Below are 23217 nucleotides of genomic sequence, written 5' to 3'. Positions count from 1 at the left end.
GCGTGCGCACACCAGTGGGGGGAGGGGCAGAGGGAGAGGGAGAAGCAGGCTCCATGCGGGGCTCAATCCCAGGACCCTGAGATCATGACCCGAGCTGAAGTCTGATTTAACCCACTAAACCATCCAGGCACCCCGGGAGCTAGGACTTCAATTTGGCTCTGACTAAGCCCATTCTTTTTCTATTAAATCAGACTTCACTATTCCATTTTTCTCAAATATATGTGCAAGTACTCAAGCTATTTCTTGTGAGGGAATGATGTGTAGGCCCAACTTAAATAATTTTTCTGAATTGCATGAAGCCTTCTCTAAATTCTCCCAATGGGGTGTGTTCACCCTTCTGTGAACCCATATGGTACAATGTACTTCTCTGACTGACTTTATTCCTTTTGTATTTTAGATCTGTCTACTTAACACAGTGTTAACTCTTAGAGGAAAGTATCTTAGTAATATCTATATATCTTGCCCACATAAGCCTGGGTCATAAGTGATTGAGTCAAAATGATTTTTGTGGGCTATATGTTAGTCAACTCTTCTTTACTGGTTAGGCTATTGAGTCTTCTTTCATCCAGAACTTTCATCATACCATATTTTGTGCCCTAAGAGTCTGAGTATTAGGATGGCAAGCATTACTAATATGTTACTTCTAAATTTCACTAGGTTTACTTACCTACAATTCAAAACTACCATACACATTGTCCCTTGTATCAAACCACTCTAGCTTCTGTTTAGTGAAAGGTTTAATTTATTATTGTTGTCACAAAACTCTTTCCTTTGTCAGAGGACTGTTCTATGAAAAGGGCATTACGATTCATTTTTATAAAATTATTTTTACATTGATAGCAGATTTGGGCAAGACACAACAGCTCAAAAACTTTCTATACCAAATTCTCTTAAAATGGTCTATTCAAAAAAATGCACTGTTCTCAACTTTTTAAAAAATCTATCATATATAAATAAAATAGGAAGACAAGATCAGGAAAAGAATATTTACCCTGACATTTCACTCCCTAAGGAACTTCACAGATTTTGGGGCTTTCATAAAGACTGTATTAAGTGAAAGTAAACTCTAACCCAAAATGTTAAAAAACTGTATCTAAGATTCTAACCTTTAGGGAGAAAAAAATAAGATACTCCCCCTTCCCCAATATATTAAGAGATTAAAAAAAAGAAAAAAAGAGATGATCCATGGAAGTCTGTTTCTATCACACCATAGTGTGTTACGACACTGAAGCAGACAAGAAGTGAGACCATTTTTTTTGGTTCCTCTAAGTGCTAGTAAAGTCATTCTTAATCAACAAAAATAAGTTCTGAAGAAAAAAGTATTTCAAACAGAAGCAGATAGGTTTTACTGGTCCAGTGCAGAGAATATATAATAAAACTAATGTGTTTTTACATTTAAACACAACTTACAATGAATTTCAGAAAACAAAACTTACAGCAAAAGCATAAGGATATTATGTTAAGTCACTCTATTCTTTTTCTAATTTCTTTGTAGTTATAATCTGTATCACATATTAGCATGTACTATCAATATATGTAATACCATTATGTAGAACATTGTATTAACTCATACTGTATTGTTCTCATAGCTAAAATCTTTGTCGGCAAAGAGTGACTTTTATACTACACATTAATCAGAACAGTACTAAGTAGAAAGAGGAACTTCAAATGGCACTGCCGCAGTACCTACTACCGGCAGCAACAGTACTCTTAGACTCATTCTTCCTTTATTTTTTTAAATTGAAGTATAGTTGACATAACTGATTAGTTTCATGTGTACAACATAGTGATTCAACAGTTCTACACATTATGCAATGCTCACCACAGTGAGTATAGTTACCATATGTCACCAAAGTTATTACAATATTATTGACTATATTCCCTATGCTGTATTTTTCATTCCTGTGATTTACTTTATAACTGGAAATTTGTACCTCTTGATTCACTTCACCTATTTCACCAATCCCCCCCAACCTCACCATTGGCAACCACTGTCTTGTTCTCTATATTTAAGAGTCTCTTTAGTTTTTAGTTTTTTTGTTTTTTAGATTCCAAATATAAATGAAATCATACGGTATTTTTTTCTGTCTGATTGATTTTACTTACCATAATATCCTCTAGCTCCATCCATGCTGTCACAAATGGCAAAATTTTGTTCTTTTTTATGGCTGAGTAATATTCCACTGTAGTTATAACATCTTTATCCACTCACTATTGATGGATACTAGGGCTGCTTCCATATCTTGGCTATTGTAAATAATGCTGCAATAAACATAGTGGTACATAGGTATTTCCATTTTTAATTTTTTGAGGAACCGCCATAGTTTTCCATAGTGGCTGCACCAATTTATATTACCAACAGTGCATAAGACTTCTCTTTTCTTCATATCCTTGCCAAGACTTGTTATTTCCTGTCGTTTTTTTAACGATTTATTTATTTTAGAGATAGAACACACGTGTGTACATGGGGGGAGAGAAGGAGCAGAGAGAGACCCAAACAGACTCTGTGCTCAGTGTGGAACCCGATGTGGGGCTCAATCTCACAACCCTGAGATCATGACCTGAGCCGAAACTAAGAGTTGGACACTTAACCAACTGCACCACCCAAGAGCCCCTTATTTCTTGTCTTTTTGATAACTGCCATTCTGACAGGTATGAGATGATATTGCATTGTGGTTTTAATTTGCATTTCTCTGATGGCTAGTAATATTGAGCATCTTTTTATGTGTCTTTTGGCCATCTGTCTTCTTTGGGAAAATGTCTATCCAGGCCCTCTGCCTGTTTTTCATATATGGCCTTTATTATGTTGAGGTATGTTCCCTCTAAACCCACCTTGTTGAGTTTTTATCATGAACGAATATTGAATTTTGTTAAATGCTTTTTCTGCATCTATTGATACGATCACATGATTTTTCTTTCCTCTTGTTAATATGATATATCACATTGATTGAGTTGTGAATATTGAACCATTCTTGTATCCCTGGAAAAAATCCCACTTAATTGTGGTGAATGATCCCTTTAATGTATTGTTGAATTTGGTTTGCTAACATTTTGTAGAGGACTTTTGCATCTATGTCCATCAGAGATACTAGCCTATAATTTTTTTTTTGTGGTGTGTCTGGTTTTGGTATCAGAGTAATGCTGGCTTGGTAAAATAAATTTGGAAGTACTCCTTCCTCTTCTATTTTTTGGAATAATTTGATAAGAATAGGTACTAATTCTTCTTCAAATGTTTGGTAGAATTCAGGTGTTCGGGAAACCACCTGGTCCTGGACTTGTGTTTGTTGGGAGTTTGATAACCAATTCAATTGTGTTACTAGTAACCAGTCTGTTCAGATTTCTATTTCTTCCTAATTCAGTCTTAGAAGATTATATTTCTAGAAATTTATCCATTTCTTCTAAGTTGTCCAACTTGTTTTCATAGTAGTCTATTATAATCCTTTGTATTTCTGTGGTGTTGGTTGTAACTTCTTTTTCATTTCTGATTTTATACACCTGAGTCCTTTTTTCTTCTTGATGAGTCTAGCTAAAGATTTGTCAATTTTATGTTTTCAAAGAACCAGTTTTTAGTTTCACTGATCATCTACCATTTTTTAAAGTCTCCATTTCATTTATTTCTGCTCTGATCTTTGTTATTTTTTTCCTTCTATTAATTTGGGGCTTTATTCTTTTTCTAGTTCCTTTAGGTATAAGGTTAGATTGTGTGAGAATTTTCTTGTTTCTTGAGGTAGGCCTTTGCCACATACCAGAGAATTTGCATTGTTTCCATTTTCATTTGTCTCCATGTATTTTTTTAATTCCCTCTTTGATTTCTTCATTGACCCACTAGTTGTTTAGTAGCATGTTGTTCAGCTTCCATGTTTATGTTTTTCAAATTTTTTTTTCTTGTAAAAAATCGTTACGGTGAGAAAAGATGCTTGATATGATTTCAACCTTCTTAAATGTATTGAGACTTGTTTTGTAGCCTAACATGATCCTGGAAAATGTTCCATGTGCACTTTTAAAGAATGTGCACTCTGCCCTTTTTGGATGGAATGTTGTGTATTTATATGTTAAGCCCATCTGGTCTAATGTGTTGTTCAAGCCCACTGTTTCCGTATCTGGATGATCCATCCCCTGGTATGAGTGGGGTTTTAAAATTCCCTACTATCATTGTATACTGTCAACTTCTCCCTTTATGTATGTTAATATTAGCTTTATATATTTAGGTGCTCCTATGTTAGGTGCATAGATATTCATAACTGTTATATCTTCTTGTTGGATTGATCTCTTTATCATTATGTGATGCCCTTCTCTGTCTCTTGTTAGTCTTTGTTTTAAAGTCTATTTTGTCTGATATAAGAATTGCTACTCCAGCTTTTCTTTCACTTCCATTTACATGGAATATCTTTTTTTTTTAAAGATTTATTTAATTGAGGGGGACCTGGGTGGCTCAGCCGGCTAGGCATTTGACTCTTGGTTTCAGCTCAAATCATGATCTCAGGGTTGTGAGACTGAGCCCCAGATCAGGCTCCGCACTCGGAGGGAGGAGTCTACTTCTCTCCTTCTCCCCTTCCCCCTCCACTTGCTTACGCACTCTCTAAAATAAATAAATCTTAAAAAAAAAAAAAAAAAAAGATTTGAGAGAGAGAGGCACCCCAACATGGAGTATCTTTCTGCATCCCTTCACTTTCAGTCTATATGTATCTTTAGGTCTGAAGTGAGTCTCTTATAGCATATAGATCGGTCCTGATTCATTATTCAGTCACCCAATGTCTTTTTTTCTTTTAAGATTTTATTTATTTGAGAGAGCAAGTGAGTGAGAGATTGAGAGAATGAGTGGGGGGGAGGGGCAGAGGGAGAAACAGACTACCTGTGGAGCAGGGAGCCAGACGTGGGACTCGATCCCAGGACCCTGGGATCATGACCTGAGCTGAAGGCAGATGCTTAATGACTGAACCACCCAGGTGTCCACCCTATGTCTTTTTATGGAGCATTTAGTTCATTCACATTTAAAGTAACTACTGATAGGGATGCCTGGGTGGCTCAGTAAGGTGAGCAGCGAACTCTTGATTTCAGTTCAGGTCATGATCTTGGGGTCATGAGATCAAGCCCCATGTTAGGCTTTGTGTTCAGCATGGAGTCTGCTTGTCCCTCTCCCTCCCTCTCTGCCCCTCTGCCTCTCCCCCAACTTGCATGTGTGTGCTCTAATAAATAAAATCTTTTAAAAAAATAAGTAACTACTGATAGATATGTACTTATTGCCGTTTTGTTTTTTCTGTTTTTTTTTTTTATAATTCTTCACTGTTCCATTCTTCTCTTACACTCTTCCCTTGTGATTTGATGACATTCTTTAGTTGTATGACTGGATTCCTTTATCTTTAGTGTATCCATTATAGGATTTTGATTTGTGGTTACAACGAAGTTCATATTTAACATCCTGTGCAATACAGCAGTCTATTTTAAGTTGATAGTCACTTAAGTTTGAACCCATTCTAAAATTTTTATTCTGCCCTTCCACACTTATGTCATATTTTACATCTCTTAACCAATTACTGTAGATATAACTAGTTATATCTAGTTATATCTAGCATTATAAGTGACTGATCTACTACCTTTAGTATTATGTTTGCCTTTACCAGTGGAACTTTTTCCTTTCATGATTTTCTTCTAGTTTTGGCCATTCTTTTCCACTTAAAGAAGTCTCTTTAAAATTTCCTGTAAGGTCGATTTAGTGGTAATGAATTCCAACTTTCGTTTGTCTGGGAAACTCTTTAACTCTCTTTCAATTCTGAATGATCTTGCTGGGTAGAGTATTCTTGGTTATAGGTTTTTTCCTTTAGCACTGTGAATATATCAGGCCACTCCCTTATGGCCTGCATAGTTTCTACTGAAAAATCAACAATGGCCTTAGGTTTCCCTTATATGTAACTAGTTGCTTTTCTCTTGCTTTTAAGACTCTGTTTTTAATTTTTTATATTTTAATTAATATGTCTTGGTGTGGACCTCTTTGGGTTCATCTGGTTTGGGGCTCTCTGTACTTCCTGGACCTGGAAGTGCCTGTTTCCTTCCTCAGGCTAGGGAAGTTTTCAGCAATCATTTCTTTTTCTAGATTTATTATTTATTATTATTATTTATTTGACAGAGAGAGAACACAAGCAGGTGGAGTGGCAGGCAGATGGAGAGGGAGAAGCACGCTCCCCGCTGAGCAGGGAGCCTGATGTGGGGCTCAATCCCAGGACCCTGAGATCATAACCTGAGCCCGAGCCGAAGCCAGATGCTCAACCAACTGAGCCACCCAGGTACCCCTTCAGCAATCATTTCTACAGATAAGTTCTCTGCCACTTTCTCTCACTCTTTGCTTTCTGAACCCCCTATAATGCAAATGTCAGTATGCATGATATTGTCCCAGAGGTCCCTTACCCTATTCTCATTTTTTTAAATGGTTTTTCTTCTTTTTTGCTGTTCAACTTGGATGATTTCCACTCCTCCCACCTTCCAGATCAAGATCCATTCTTCTGTATCTTTTAATCCACTGTTGATTCCCTCTAGTGTCTTCTTTATTTGAGTTATTATATCCTTCAGCTCTGATTGGTTCTTTCTTATATTTTCTCTTTGTTGAAATCCTCACTCAGTTCATCCACTCTTCTCTCAAATCTGGCAAGCATGTTCATGACCATTATTTTGAACTCTGTATCAGATATATTGCTTATCTGTTTCATTTAGTTCTTTTTCTAAGGTTTGTCTTATTTTATTTGGAACATATTCCTCTCTCCCCTCATGTTGTCTGATTCTGTTTCTATGTCAAGTGGGCCAGATATGTCTCCTTGTCTTGAAAGTAGTGGCCTTGTGTGAAGGGCCTCCTATGCAGCCCAGGAGCACAATCCCACCCCTGGTCACCAGAACCAGGTGCTCCAGGGGTATCACCTGTGTGGCTGCATGTGCCCTCTTATGTGCTATGGTGAGCGCTGTGAATTGTGTAAGGTCATATGATACACTGGGCCATGACCACTGCAAGTACATTGGTGGGTGGGGCTGGCCCCCACCCCGGATGACTACATTGACCAGCCTCAACTACCATGGGCACACTGATGAGCAGGGCTGGTCCCTAACACAGCTGGCTAAATGGCCTGGCTGCAGCTACTATGGGCATGCTGGTGGGTGGGGTTAGCCCCTGGTACAGCTGACTGAGAGGCCTAGCTGCAACTGTTGTGGGAGTGCTGGTGGGCAGGGTTTCCCCAGCCTGGGGCAGGAATTACTTGGGAAGAGCTGCCTGCTTGGTATGCAGTTGTTGGTATGCAGTCTTGGTACGCAGCAGTTGCTTTGGCGGGGAGGGAGACACCAAGGCTACCCGCTGGGTATGACAGGATGGAAGCTACTTTGGAGGTACACCTGCAGATTGGGTGGGGTAGATCCACAAGAGAATGCTGGGCAGAAGAGCAATACCAGCAGGGTAGAAGGAGAGTATCAGAACTGAGTCCCACCAGCTTTGGGCCAGTTAGGCTGAAGGAGGGTAAGAAAAATGATGCCTGCCATCACTTCCATTCCCAGAGAAAGTTCCTACAGATCTCAGCCTCTCCAGCACATTCTCTAAAATTAGTAAATCTCCTTCATATATAAGCTAGGCATTTTTTAAACTGCTGCCTCTGCGCTGGGTCTCAGAGAGAGTAATATAGGGTGCTGGCCCTTTAAAAGCAGAGTCTCAGTTCCCTTTAGCCCTCCAGCTCTTCTTAACCCTTGCTGATTTTCAAAGCCAGATGTTATGGAGGCTCATTTTCTCAGTACAGATCTCTCGAGTGTGGGGTACCCAATGTGGGGCTTGATCCCTTCACTCCTCAAGGAAGACCTCCAGGCTTGTGATATCCCTCCCACTGTGCAGAGTTTTGGTTCCCAGCCACATCTCTGCCCTTCCTACCCTTCTAATGCGACCTTTTCTTTATGTCTTAAGCTGTGGAACAGCTGTTCTGTTAGTCCTTTATGTCATTTTCAAAGTAAGTTGCACTTCATGTAGCTGCACCGTGATGTGTCCATGAGAGTGCTCAGAATCCTCCTATTCCATCATCTTCCCAAGCTCCTGTTCCAGAAAGTATAGATTCATTCTTCTTTAAAATAACTGGAGGGTATTATGCTGAGCGAAATAAGTCAATCAGAGAAAGACATGTATCATATGACCTTACTGATATGAGGAATTCTTAATCTCAGGAAACAAACTGAGGGTTGCTGGAGTGGTGGGGGGTGGGAGGGATGGGGTGGTTGGGTGATAGACACTGGGAGGGTATGTGCTATGGTGAGCGCTGTGAATTGTGTAAGACTGTTGAATCACAGACCTGTACCTCTGAAACAAATAATACATTATATGTTAAAAAAAAAAAGAAGAAGAAGAAGATAGCAGGAAGGGAAGAATGAAGGGGGGGAATCGGAGGGGGATAAGAACCATGAGAGACTACGGACTCTGAGAAACAAACTGAGGGTTCTGGGGTGGGGGGATGGGTTGGCCTGGTGATGGGTATTAAAGAGGGCAGTACTGAATGGAACACTGGGTATTACACACAAACAATGAATCATGGAACACTACATCAAAAACAAATGATGTAATGTATGGTGATTAACATAGTAATTTTAAAAAAGAATATAAAAAATAAATAAATAAAATAATTGTAGTTTGTATCTTTATGATTCAGTTAGGTGAAGATTTTAAAATGATACAAAATATTACATTTAATACAGTATCTGATAGGCTATGCTCATTATTTCATTTTTATTTACAAAAGCAAATAATAGAGATTTTAAATTTTGAATCAAGCAGTCCAAAAGAAAATACATTATGCCAATAATTAAAGGAGAAGCTGCTGCTTTGACGAACTGGATTACAGTTACAGTAGTTCCTAGTCAAGGTATACATGACTTCAAACAATTTACTGCTGTGATTCAAAACATGTTTTTCTTAGCATTACCATGTATAAGATTCAATTCTTATCAAAATCTGCTTGTTAATGTAATGTATTATGATTAACATAACAATAAAAATTTTTTTTTAAAATCTGCTTGTTAAATACTAGTGTCATTTCCAGAGTCTATAAACAACATTTTCACGGCACTGAATACTTTGTAAGATGTTTCTATTTTGGAGTCTGCTTTATTAAGAAGTCCATCTATTAATATTTCACTACTATAAATCATTCGTTTGAACTGGACCACACAATTTATAGTCATTATAGTTGGGAAGTCTAGTATAAAGTAGTAAAAAATTTTTTTATTTTATTTTTCAAGATTTATTTATTTTTAGAGGAGTGGAGGGGCAGAGGAAGAAAGAATCTTAAGCAGACTCCAAGCTAAGCATGCAGCCCCATGCAGGGTTTGATCCCACGACCTTTAGATCACAACCTAAGCAAAAACCAGGAGTTAGACACTTACCCAATTGCACCACCCAGGAACCCCTAAAAAATAAACATTTTTTAAAAAGACTTGAATTTTACCTAAGTATGTGAACAACATGTATGAACTGTCTCTTAGGTAGGGACTCTATTACTTATTAGTTTTGTTTAAGAATGTCATAGAAGTCACAGGGTTGTACTTAAAGATAACAAATGATAATTATTTGAATAAAAATAAAAAGGCTACCAAAAAATAAATTTATCAATAATTTGTTTCTAAGTGTGAAAAGGTATTTCCCATTCAATATCTGAAATGAAACAAAACACACAAAGCTAAATAGTAATTACTTACTTAGAGAAAGCTATGCTTCAGGCACCGTCCTTCTGAGTATAGCAGATTGCTAATCTTATATAGGGTTTAGGAGGAAATGTGGAGTCCTGGGATTGGTGGATTTTCAGAGGCTTTGAAGCGTGGTTACTAGAAGGGCTACCATTGACTGGCTGGCTTGCAAAATCCTGTTCACTAAGGCAGGTTGTTGTTGATTGATCCCACTGACTTAAAAACAATTCTAGGGGTGCCTGGGTGGCTCAGTCGTTAAGCGTCTGCCTTCGGCTCAGGTCATGATGTCAGGGTCCTGGGATCGAGCCCCACATCGGGCTCCCTGCTCGGCGGGAAGCCTGCTTCTCCCTCTCCCACTCCCCCTGCTTGTGTTCCCTCTCTCGCTGTGCCTCTCTCTGTCAAATAAATAAATAAAATCTTTAAAAAAAAAAAACAGTTCTAAAGAACTGTCAATTACTCAGTAAGCAGGTTTAAAACTGGTCTGAGTGACTGTTACCATGGCTATACAAGAATCAGTCTCCTCCTAGGAGTTTGGAAACTTCCTTTCATTTTCACAAGGTAAGCACATAAACCAACATACACATACATATACATACTGTGTATGTAAATCATACAACCAGTTTTATAATCACATTTCAAGAAATTACAATAAAAAATAGAAATACTGTCAGTGTTACGGGGAAATACCACTTGTCTTACAATATGTTCATTTAACCAGTCATCACATGGTATACTGCAGGTTGTGTTAATTCAAAGACAAATATGAAAAGCAACAAATGTTTTGGTTTTTTTTTTTTTAGATTTTATTTATTTGACAGAGACACAGCGAGAGAGAGAGAACACACGCAGGGGAAGTGGGAGAGGGGGAGAAGCAGGCTTCCCGCTGAGCAGGGAGCCCGATGCGGGGCTCGATCCCAGGACCCTGGGATCATGACCTGGGCCGAAAGCAGACGCTTAACGACTGAGCCACCCAGGCACCCCCAAACAAGTGCTTTATAGCAGTGCTATTCAAAGTGAGTCTGGTCCACAATGTTTTTTTTTACAGGTCTGAAATGAGGTAAGTACAAAAATGGAGTGTTCAGAAACCCTTACAGGAAATTTATATTTGACAGAGTAATTCTATGCCCTTTGAATCTAATGAAAAATTGAAGTTTATATTTTGTACATCCATTTTTTTTTTAATTTTTCTAGTAATTAGGTTTTTTGTCTTTTATAAAAATATCAGTTCACAAACTGGTCTTTCACCACAAAGAGAAGCACTACTTCATAAGACTCGGAAAGTTAATATCCCCAACAGATGAGGGTGTTATGTTTTGCTATGAGGATACAGGCAAAAAGAATGTCTATCACATACCAAGCAAGTAGACACCTACATCAAAATTGGAAGAATGGTGGGGTGCCTGGATGGCTCAGTTGGTTAGGTGGCTGCCTTTGGCTTGGGTCGTGGTCCCAGGGTCCTGGGATCAAGTCCCACGGTGGGCTCCCTGCTCAGCAGGGAGTCTGCTTCTCCCTCTACCTCTGTTCCTCCCCTCTGCTCATGCTCTCTCTCTCTCAAAATAAAACCTTTTTTTTTTTTAAAGATTTTATTTATTTATTTGACAGAGAGAGACACAGTGAGAGAGGGAACACAAGCAGGGGGAGAGGAAGAGGGAGAAGCAGGCTTCCCACTGAGCAGGAAGCCCGATGTGGGGCTCGATCCCAGGACCCTGGGATCATGACCTGAGCCAAAGGCAGACACTTAACGACTGAGCCACCCAGGCACCCCTCAAAATAAATAAAATCTTAAAAAAAGAAAAAATTGGAAGAACGGTGACAAAATTGGAAGAATGATGACAAAGCACATTTAAAGGCTGCATCATCTATCCCCTGGATGCAGTAGGAGATTATGCTGTATGAAAAAACAAATGACTCTGAGATAAAAACTGCTTCAAAAGAATCAGACTCTAAATGTGAAGAAATTTAGGAACACCTTAACCTATCTATCTCTTCTATTTTCCTTAAAAAAAAAAAAGTATGCACAAAAGTAATCTAATCTTTAAAAAGATTATCTAAGATAAGTCTCCCCTAAAAAGATGATTAAGACATGACATAATTCCTACCATTAATGAGCCTGAATTATCCAGATGGGACAAAAACAGATGATAATAATAACGTCGTAAAGGCAACAGTAAAGAGATATACTGGATATTATGGGAGAACCCAAACTAGTCTGGATGATCAAGGCTCCCCACTGAACGTGAAAGCTCCCATGTACTCAAAATTCCCAATCCACTCTACCAAACTATAACCAAGTTCCATACATTCTACTTCCTCAGTTCCTCTCATATTGTTGGCCCTGCTTCTCCAGCAATCCCACTTTAGTCCCAGGCCCCATCATCTCACAGCTATAATGACAGCTTCCCAACAGCCTCTTCTCACCAGGCATCCTTCCTACAGCTGCCAGTTATCATTCCCAAATTCAAATCAGATCATATCACCTCAATGCTTAAAAGATTCCATGAATAATGCAAAAGTAAGGAGAAAGAAAACTGGATACAAGATGTATGATCTCTATTTTGTAAATATGTATACGTGAGGGCGCCTCGGTGGCTCACTTGGTTAAGCAACTGCCTTCGGCTCAGGTCATGATCCTGGAGTCCCAGGATCGAGTCCCACATTGGGCTCCTTGCCCAGCAGGAGTCTGCTTCTCCCTCTGATCCTCCCCCGTCTCGTGCTCTCTCTCTTCCATTCTCTCTCTCTCAAATAAATAAATAAAATCTTTAAAAAAAGAAAAGAAGATGTATATGTGATAGGTTTCCAACCACAAGATGGTTCCAACTGCAATTGCTGTTTTGGAATCAATTAACGAAATGATTCCAAGTCTCTATTTATTATAGAGATATCTGTGGAGGAAAATAAGGAAACATAAGTTTAAAGTGGGTCACAGAAATTTACAGAATGGGGCATATAAAGTATATTCCCAAAAGTTCATCAAATTCTATGAACGAAAGGGAAATGACTAAGTATTTACTGTTATTACAGCAAGCGTGCCTGTATTAACTAGGTTAAATATTCTTATAGGTCATAAACGTTTTATAATGCTTTAAAGTCCCTTATATAATGACCATAAGGTACAGCTGCTGATTTTATAGAACTTAAACAGAGGTAGCATGGGGCACCTGACTGGCTCAGTTGGAAGAGCATGTGACTCTTTTTTTTTTTTTTTTTTTTATTTTTTTTTTAAAGATTTTATTTATTTATTTCACAGAGAGAGACACAGCGAGAGAGGGAACACAAGCAGGGGGAGTGGGAGAGGGAGAAGGAGAAGCAGGCTCCCCGCAGAGCAGGGAGCCCGATGCGGGACTCGATCCCAGGACCCTGGGATCATGACCTGAGCTGAAGGCAGTCGCTTAACCAACTGAGCCACCCAGGCGCCCGAGCATGTGACTCTTGATCTTGAGGTTGTGAGTTTGAGCCCCATGTTCAGTGCAGAGAGTACTTAAATGAATAAATTAAAACTTTAAAAAATAAAAACAGGGGTGTGCCTGGGTGGCACAGTCAGCTAAGTGTCCAACTCTTGGTTTCGGCTCAGGTCGTAATCTCAGGGTTGTGAGAATGAGCTCTGCGACAGGCTCCATGCTCAGCACACACAGTCTGCTTGAGATTCTCTCCCTCTTCCTCTGCCCCTCCCATTTGTGCACTCTTGCTCTCTCTCTAGAATAAATAAATCTTAAAAATAAAATTTAAGGGGGCGCCTGGGTGGCTCAGTCGTTAAGCGTCTGCCTTCGGCTCAGGTCATGATCCCGGGGTCCTGGGGTCAAGCCCCGCACTGCTTCTCCCTCTCCCATTCCCCCTGCTTGTGTTCCCTTTCTCACTGTGTCTCTCTCTCTGTCAAATAAAGAAATAAAATCTTTAAAAAATAAAAAAATAAAATAAAATAAAATAAAATTTAGGGGTGCCTGGGTGGCTCAGGTGGTTGAGCGTCTGCCTTCAGCTCAGGTCATGATCCCAGGGTGCTGGGATCGAGCCCCACATCGGGCTCCTGGCTCAACAGGGAGTCTGCTTCTCCCTCTCCCTCTGCCTCTCCCCCTGCTCATGCTCTCTTTCTGTATCTCTGTCTCTCAAATGAATAAAATCTTAAAAAAATAAAATAAATAAAATTTAAAAATGAAAATAAATAAAAAGAGGTGGCATGGTATAGCAGGAGTAAGAGTGACTTAGGTATCAGGATAATTGGATTTTAACTAGTTACATTTTGGGGAAGTTACCTAATCTCTCCAACTCTCAGTTTCTTCATTTATAAAAGAACAGGACTGGATAGGTCATGGATCAGTAATCTTTCTGTGAAGGGCCAAAGAGTAAACATTTTAGGCTTTGTGGGCCATACAGTCTCTTTCATGACCACTCAACTATGCCATAGTAGTATGAAAGCAGCCAGAGACAATACATAAAGAAATGAGTATGACTGTACGCCAATAAAAATTTATTTACAGGGCGCCTGGGTGGCTCAGATGGTTAAGCGTCTGCCTTCGGCTCAGGTCATGATCTCAGGGTCCTGGGATCAAGTCCCGTATCGGGCTCCCTGCTCCTTGGGAGCCTGCTTCTCCCTCTGCCTTTCTCTCTCGCTCTGTCTCTCATGAATAAAAAAAAAAAAAATCTTTAAAAAAAAAAAATTTATTTACAGAAGTTAGAGGGGTGCCTGGGTGGCTCAGTCATTAAGCATCTGCCTTCAGCCCAGGTCATGATCCCAGCGTCTTGGGATTGAGCCCCGCATCGGGCTCCCTGCTCGGCGGGAAGCCTGCTTCTCCCTCTCCCACTCCCCCTGCTTGTGTTCCCTCTCTCACTATGTCTGTGTCAAATAAATAAAATCTTAAAAAAAAAAAAATGGGAGCAAGGGGTGCCTGGGTGGCTCAGTCGGTTAAGCGCCTGCCTTCGGCTCAGGTCATGATCCCAGGGTCCTGGGATCGAGCCCTGCATCAGGCTCCCTTCTCTGTGGGGAGGCTGCTTCTCCCTCTCCCTTCTTCTCCCCCTGCTTGTGCTCTAATAAATAAATAAAATCTTTAAAAAAAAATCTTAAAAAAAAAAAGTGAGAGCAAGCTGAGTTTAGCCTGTAAGACCCTAGTTTTAGGTAATCACTGTTTACTTCTAAAATGTGAGAGTATTTTTTTTCTATTTAAAATTCCCTAAGCTGTTACCTTTATTTTTATATTTTTTAAAATATAAATTATATATTTTAAAAGATTTATTTTTTTAAAGATTTTATTTATTTCTTTGAGTGAGAGAGAAATAACGAGGGGGGAGAGGGGCAGAGGGAGAGGGAAAAGCAGGGTCCCGGATGAGCAGGGGGCCTGACCTGGAGCTTGATCCCAGGACTCTGAGATCATGACCTGAGCCGAAGACAGAAGCTTAACCAATTGAGCCACCCAGGTGCCCCTAAAGATTTATTTATTTGAGGCAGAGAGAGAGACAGAGAGAGAGACAAAGAGAGAGCACCCGTGCATGCAGTGAGGAGGGGCAGAAGGGGAGGGGGAGGGAATCTCAAGCACACTCCCTGCTGAGCACAGTGCCCCAAGCAGGGCTCCATCCCACAATCCTCAGATCATGACCTGAGGCTAAATCAAGAGTCCAATGCTTAACTAACTAAGCCAGGTGCCCTGGTTGCCTTGATTTTTAGAGAAATCTGTTAGCCATATGTAACACAGGGCACATACTAGTGATTAATAGCAGACTTTAGGATCAGACAGCTTTGGGATTCTCTATTAGCTGTTAGCCTTGGACAAGTCACTTAAAATCACTCTGAGCCTCACCTTTCTTGTAAGGTTCTTGTGAAGTTTAAATGAACTAATAATAGGGGTGCCTGGCTAGCTCTGTCAGAAGAGCATGCAACTCTTGATTTTGGGGTTGTGAGTTGGAGCCCCATGTCGGGTGTAGAGAGCACTTAAATTAATAAAACTTTTTTTTAAAAAGTTTAAATGAAGTAATAATATATGAAGTATTTAACCCTGTATCTAGTATACAATAAGCATTCAATAAATGATTATTACTTTTGTAATAATTTTACATTACTAATATAACATTACATATATTACTTAATATTACATTATTATAAATTTATTTTTTTTTAAAGATTTTTATTATAATTTTATAATTAATTTATAATTATATTTATTTTATATATAATTTATAATTTTATTATAAATTTATTTATTTTTTTATCTCTGTCAATGTATTTGACAGAGAGAGAGACAACGAGAGAGGGAACACAAGCAGGGGGAGCAGGAGATGGAGAAGCAGGCTCCCCTTTGAGCAGGGAGCCGCAGGGCTCCATCCCAGGACGTGGAGATCATGACTTGAGCCGAAGGCAGACACTTAATGACTGAGCCACCCACGCGCCTCATAAATTTACTTTTTTAAATTATGTGATCCTGAGTCCTTCGTCAGGAACACAATACTCCATTTTTTTCCAGCAAACAAATAAAATATGCTTTATAATGATCTACATTCAGATGCATTTTTCACTAAAGCAAAAGGTGAGGACTGGCTATATTACCCTAAGTATTCCTATTGTTTTGATTTCTTTTTTTTTTTTAATGACAACAGTCAGCTTTGTAGATAGCAGATAGGAGGGGCAGAGGAAGAGGGAGAGAGAAGATAGTTAGCACTATCTACTTACTAGCTGTATGACCTTGGTAAAGTTATATAACTTTTTATTAGCCTCCATTTCTTCACCTGTAAAAATGTGAAAATAACAGTACCAACTTTATAGGATTATTAGAATTAACTGAGTTAATAAATCGTCTGGCACATAAACTATATAGTAACTGTTATTATTTGAGTTAGATATTTAACATTTGTTCATTTCAGTCCTCAGACAACCTGAAGAGGTATTATTCCTATATTTACAGCTGTAGATAATAAGATTCAGAGAAGCTAAGAAACCCACCCAAGGTCACCACTGATTAAGTGGCAATGCCCAGGACTCAACATAGGCTTGCCTGACTATAAGACACTCTTACCACAAGGCTAAAGATGACATCAACTATATCTCTGTATGGTATATACAAAGGAATTTTAAGGACTCACATAGGGGTATTAATAATAATCTCCCCAGGCAGGAAACGTTTTTGAATTTTTTAAGGTTCAAGGGTTAAGAGAATACACATAAAATCACACATCTTCTTAAAATGATAGTCTTCCCATAAGTAAAATTTTTCCTGAAATGATTCCTCTTTTTAACTTATGTCCAATTAACTTAACTCAAACGTTCATTATTAAAGTAATAAGCAATCCTCGGCACTAAAATAACTAAAGATGCAGCATAGTGACTTATCTTGTACACAGAAAGTACTATGCAAATGCTGGCATTCACCTCTACTTGATCTCTGAGATTTATATAAGACTCTCAGACTAATTTTATAAGAAGCAAACCTAGAGAGCCAAACACACTTCTGCTTACTTTATTCCATAAATTTCCAAGTATTGATTTAGAACTTGAGCTTTGAAAAGCTTTCCCGTTCAAATGAAAACACTGACCAATATTAAAGGGGAAGAGTAAAAGACACCTCAAGGAAAAAGACCCAAAGACATTACTCCACCGCATAGGTTTATTCTTAAGTTTGCTGCATTACTTCATTCACTCCATACTCTTCAGGCCTTGTGAGTGGCTGGCCTGGTAACTGATCCAGAAAAGAAGCTGGCTTCACACTGTAAAGCCTCAGAGCTCAGCAACCTAATACTAACAAGAAACATACGGCAGTTTGATGTAGCTTATTTCCAAACTCTATTACAAGAATGAACCCAAACTTAGAACTCTAACCTAACTCTAAAATTCCCCAAATGCAAATAAGATTAATCTTCAATGTTATAAAATTACAAATTATAATCTAATCTACTTAAGCAGATTGTGAATTTTTTTCCAAACCAGAAATTCTGAAAGTCAAAATAACCATTAATTAAGAATTAATAAAACATTACACTCTGTGCTATACAGGAAGAAATATAACAAATATACTATGTAAATGTCATTATCTAGTTTAGAAGACAAAATAATTTTCTTTAGCATTTGGTGTTCTGTTGAGAAAAGAAAAAATGTTCAAATTTTAAGTTAAGGAAACCAAATCATGTTTTAGCATTTCAAAATAATATTCTAACATGCTGGATTGTATTAGGGTATCATTCCTTGCCAAGTATTCTATTGCCCATCAAGACGGGAGGGGAGGGGAAGAATGGACAGTATCTGCCTAACAATAATGGATCCATCAGTAGTGTCATCTCCACATATAAGCAGCAGCACTATTATTCATATGAGCACAGTATATCATAAATATCAACCTCTAGTTCTAGAAGAAAAACAGGCACTCATGGTGGTTCAAAAATTACCTTTCAAAAAAAAAAAAAAACTAAACTAATATTAAAAATAACCTGCAAGGGGTGCCTGGATGGCTCAGTCAATTAAATGTCCAACTCTTGATCTCAGCTCAGGTCTTGATTGTGAGTTTGAGTTTTTTTAACTTGGACTCCACGATGGGCGTGGAACTTACTTTAAAGATAATAATAATCTGCAAAACGTTTAGTAAAGAAGACTGCCTAGATAACTGATGCTAACAGTTCTTAGAACCTTTGCCAGGGGTTGTCCATGAACCCCCTTTGAACAGCTGTTGAAAGTTACAGGTCTTTTCCCCACAAAGTACAGATATACAGAGTTCAGACTCTTGTAAGACTATGGACACGCCCATAGATCTAGGTTAAGAACCAGGAAGATGAAGTAGAAATTTTCCCAAGGCACCTTTGACTCTCTTTCATAATTTTACCCCTGACTCACAAGACCCAACTAAATCATTCATAACCAGACAATGAACTCTCATGTAAAGCCAGCCCTTAAAAAAAAAAAAAAGTTTGATAGTATTTACTTAACCAGTATTCACCTGAAAATACACTGATAGCATTTTATTTTATTTTTTTTAAGGATTTTATTTATTTATTTGACAGAGAGAGAGAGCATAAGTAGGCAGAGCCCGACACGGGGATCAATCCCAGGACCCTGGGATCATGACCTGAGCCAAAGGCAGATGCTTAACCGACTGAGCCACCCAGGCGCCCCAACTGACAGCATTTTAAAATACAGCATGTAACTAAGTGATATCAATAAACATTATAGTGTATTAATTTATAAAATGATTTTACATCGTAATAACAATACTCTTATCTCCCTTTTATAGCTAACAAAATGGAGGTTCAGAAAATAACTTGCCCTGGTCACACAGCCAACAAATGGAGAGCTGGGATTCTAATTAAGTTGTCTAGTTCCAGAACTGAGCTTACTTAGTACATTATTATATCCTGATGCTGCCACAAAAACCCCTCAGAGAAAACAGATTTAAAAAAAAAAGAAAGCTTAATGGGTCACATTCTATTGTAGATACATCTTGACATCAGTAAAGAAAAATTAGTGTATTTAAAATGTTTGATTTCCTCTTGCTTCATTGGTTAACATAAAACATGGTTTTCAGAAAAATAAATGGTCAAGCTAATGAGTTTTAGGACTGAAAAATAAGGATATTTTGTTATTCTATGAAGCATTCCTTCTCATTCATCTCTTTAATTCTTAACATGCAATGTTAAGAAATGTAACTGTAAATATAAGAAACAAAGTTTAAACATCCAATTCCTTTTAAAACACAAAAACTATTTGAAATTAACTTTTAGGATGTTCAAAATATTCCTTGTAGTCTTTTTTTAAGTAACAATACTTCCATTCTCTACAAATCAAAATTTCTTGATTTTTTTTTAAGTGTCATTTGTCTAAACCCATATGATATACAACACCCTACTGTAAACTATAAACTTTAGGTGATAATGATCTGTCAATGTAGATTCATCGATTGTAACAAATGTACCATTTCCATGTGGGAATTTTGATGGTGGGGGAGGCTGTGCCTCTGTGGAGCCAGGCAGGGGGCATATGGAGGCAGAGGTACGGTACCTGGGAAATCTGTACCTTTCACTCAATTCTGCTATGAACCTAAAACTGCCATAAATATAAACTCTATTTTGCAAAAGGGCTGGGGCGGATGTGTCAAAATTTACCTCGTTTTCTTAACAAATGAGGAAATAATTGTCTTCTAAAAATTACCCTGTGAATTAAGCTTCCTGCCAGAATACAGAAAGTGCAATTATTACAGCATATATTATCATTTAAAAAACCATTAACAGTAATCTTATTAAAGGCTAAAAGAATTAGTTTTAAATTTTAATATGAAGCTAAGTGCACGTGTGAGTATAGGTATCTTAAGATTCCTTTTTATATTTATGTTCATACTATTTGGTATTTTAGGGGACTAAAAGTCTGAAGTGGGTCACCAGTTGACTGACAAACTAAAGGGGGTGCCAGTGGGAGGAGGAAAAGCAGCAACCAATGAAAAATGCCACCGCCAAGCAGAAGTCCTCTGTTCTCCCAAGTCGACCCTCTGCCAGGGTCAGGATTCAAGGGAGATGGAGAAAGGGTTTCCTCATAGAGTCAGAATGAAGAACAGCAAGAGTCAAACAACTATTGACTTATATAAAAGAAAAACAATGCAAAAAAGAAGAAGAAGAAAAGAAAAAGTGCAACTAGTAGATAAAATACTTGTGTCAACCCAGGTTTTTCGAGAAGCTTTCCCCAAAGTATCTTCCAAATGTGGTAACCACCCACAGGGATAACATTAGCATAAAGGGCCAAAAATAGTCATGTTATTAAAACAGATTAAAAGGAATACTGAGAAAGGTTCAATTTTCTACGAAAGTAGAACACTGCCCAGTGGGAATATACGTAGAATGCTTTTCACACCCAGGCGCGCAAACGCCACGACTGTGCAAATCCAGTAAAGGACAAGCCCCGGGCTAGAAAACTCCCAACTCTGTAGACAAATCGCCCAGCCTGAAGAAGCCACCAAGTTAACTAAGCCCAGAACTGAGTGGAAAGAAGAAACAGCTGGCTCTGGGGCAATAAAACGAACTCCGCGGAGCGGCTGCGCCTTCTGAAAGGGGCTGCAGTTGCTGGTGTCACACCAGGAGGCACTCTTCCACAGCGTCTCCACCACCGCGCGAGCCGCAAACGCCCAGTGCCAGCAAATTCCGACTAGCAGCGAGCTCCGCGGAGAGGCAAGTCCCGACAGGCAGCGAGCCCCTCCGGCGGGTCAGTCCCGGACCGGCGACAAGCCCCCTGGCAGGCCAGTCCCGGGCGGGCTGCGAGTCCCCATGCCGCAGGGCCGGGAGAAAGCCCACCTGCCGCGCGCGCCCACGGGCCGGCCGCCCTCCCCGGGCCCCCCAACCCGGCCGGCCGCACCGCTCCTGCTCGTTCCTTGCACCCCACCAAACACCTGCCTGTCCCTCTCTTCCCGGAAAGACCGACCGAGAGGAGAGAGCCAAGGGGGCCACCGACGCGGCTGACAGAGCCAGAGGCTGGGGACCTCCTCCGGGAAAGGCGACCCTGTTCCTCCCGCCAACGGGAGCGACAGAAAACGTGCAGCGGCTTAATGGGCCCCAAACCCTCTCAGCCGCGGAGTTTTAGTTACTGCTCGTAAGGCTGGAGTTTCCTCGAGCCGGAGGCGCAAGCCCGGGCGGCGTTACGATTTCGGGTTGGGGTAAGGGAAGGCTCGGCGTGAACCCACAGCACTGCACAAAGGGAGGAGAGGAGTGAGGGGGGAATGAACGCAGTTACCTCGGTCCTCGGCTCGTCTCTCCGCTCGGTTCCTGCCGGCCTCGCCAAGGCTGCAGCTGCCCTGCCAGGCTCCCGCAACCCAGCGTTCACCCGCAGCACCCAGCGGCGCCGCACTAGACCCGCGTAAGCACCCGACGGGCGCGCGCCCTCCTGCGCGGCCCCGCAGAGCCCCGGCCGGCGCCCGGCGTCCTCTCGGCTCAGCCCCGAGAGCGGCGGTCTCTGGGGCTGCGAGCGGAGCGCGCGCCGGAGCCTGCGCACTGCGCTCTGGGAGGTGTGGTTTATGGTTACCTCCTCCGGGTGCCCGTCCCCCCACGTCCTCGGGGGCGGTGAGAGAGTTCAGGGACTCGCGGTGCTGTGCTGCCGGGGGGAGGTAGGGGACGTCCTCAAAACAGTTCTGGATAGGTTATTAATATCTCTTAAGTTATTCTTCACTTCGGTGGCCGTACAGAATTTAGTTTCTTTTTATATCCATCAACTCCCCTCCCACGCGCGTTGAGTGTTCCTTGGGTTTCTATCTCTTTTTAAAAAATGGTGGGGGAGGGGGGAAGGCTTCCGTTTTTATTCCTATGTCACTTTCTCCACATGTTCCCCAGAGGATATACACAGCAGCTTGTGTTTATAAATACAGACCCACAGTTTATAAACCTAAGGAAGCAGTTAATTGACCTAAGCAGACACTGGCAAAAACCATTGCAAATAAAAATGATGTTGAAATAAACCAATTTTTCAATAAAGTCAGTGGAATGTAGAGGTGGGAGATTAAGAGAGAGCAAAGAAAAATTTTTAAAAGGATATTCTCCTAACACTGTGTCTTTTATTAGAACAATCTCAAGGTTTTACAACCCCAGGAATCTATGTCAGAATAAATTCAACCCTAGGTACATTTATGAATGTTAACGCATAGGTTTGTATTGATTTTGCTCGAAAAAGAACTTTTTAAAAAGTAGTAGCATCTTATGTAAAAACCCCAAAATGACTACTTGAATTTGAAGTTTCATTTCTAAAAAACATCACCTTTTTTACATAAAAGAAATTGAAATAATCCTTAATATTTCGAATATTCCTCTTCAGAGCATTGTATTTTGCAAATTTGATGTCAATGCCCTTAGAAAAATAGAACAAGACCAGTTTTAAAGTATACACACACACACAATTATAAAATTCGTCTGGAAGCATGATGCAATACAATATGTATTTAATAAAAGCATGTTCTAATAGAATTTTTTATATAATATGAACTTTTTTTTTTAAAGATTTATTTATTTGCGAGAGAGAACGAGAGACAGCACGAGAGGGAGGAGGGTCAGAGGGAGAAGCAGACCCCCCGCTGAGCAGGGAGCCTGATGCGGGACTCGATCCCGGGACTCCAGGATCATGACCCGAGCCGAAGGCAGTCGCTTAACTAACTGAGCCACCCAGGCGCCCTGAAGTTTTCTTTTTAATCAGGTGTACCATGTCTCCTAAAAAATGCTCTATAGGGGTGCCTGGCTGGCTCAGTTGGTAGAGCATGTGATTCTTGACCTCAGGGTCATGAGTTCAAGCCCCATGTTGGGCCTAGAGTTTACTTTAAAAAAAATAAAATGAAATAAAAAATGCTTATAGAGGGGCGCCTGGGTGGCTCAGTCCTTAAGCGTCTGCCTTCGGCTCAGGTCATGATCCCAGGGTCCTGAGATGGAGCCCCATATCGGGCTCCCTGCTCGTCGGGAAGCCTGCTTCTCCCTCTTCCCCTCCCCCTGCTTGTGTTCCCCCTCTCGCTGTGTCTCTGTCAAATAAATAAAATCTTTAAAAAAAAAAAAATGCTTATAGAGCAGAGTGGCCTTTTTTTTTTTTTAAAGGTTTTATTTATT

At 40.0% G+C, this 23217-nt stretch overlaps 1 protein-coding gene across 3 annotated transcripts in view; it reads right to left on the bottom strand.

Moving 5' to 3' along the window:
* Nucleotides 1–21487, bottom strand: part of KLHL8 (kelch like family member 8) — a 59785-nt gene extending 38298 nt beyond the window's left edge. For 2 of the 3 annotated variants that reach the window (XM_021702376.2, XM_021702378.2), the window contains exon 1: nt 21371–21487. The gene's annotated coding sequence lies outside the window, so the exon portion shown is untranslated. Of the gene's footprint in view, nt 1–1208; nt 1310–21370 lie in introns of those variants that run through there. The other variant, XM_044912914.1, reaches the window with a different exon arrangement.
* Between the last annotated feature and the right edge of the window lie 1730 nt (nt 21488–23217).

Source organism: Neomonachus schauinslandi, chromosome 2 (genome assembly GCF_002201575.2).
Source record: "Neomonachus schauinslandi chromosome 2, ASM220157v2, whole genome shotgun sequence".
NCBI lineage: Eukaryota > Metazoa > Chordata > Mammalia > Carnivora > Phocidae > Neomonachus > Neomonachus schauinslandi.
Note: the sequence above shows the minus strand (reverse complement) of the source record. Positions and strands in the feature narration are given on the sequence as shown.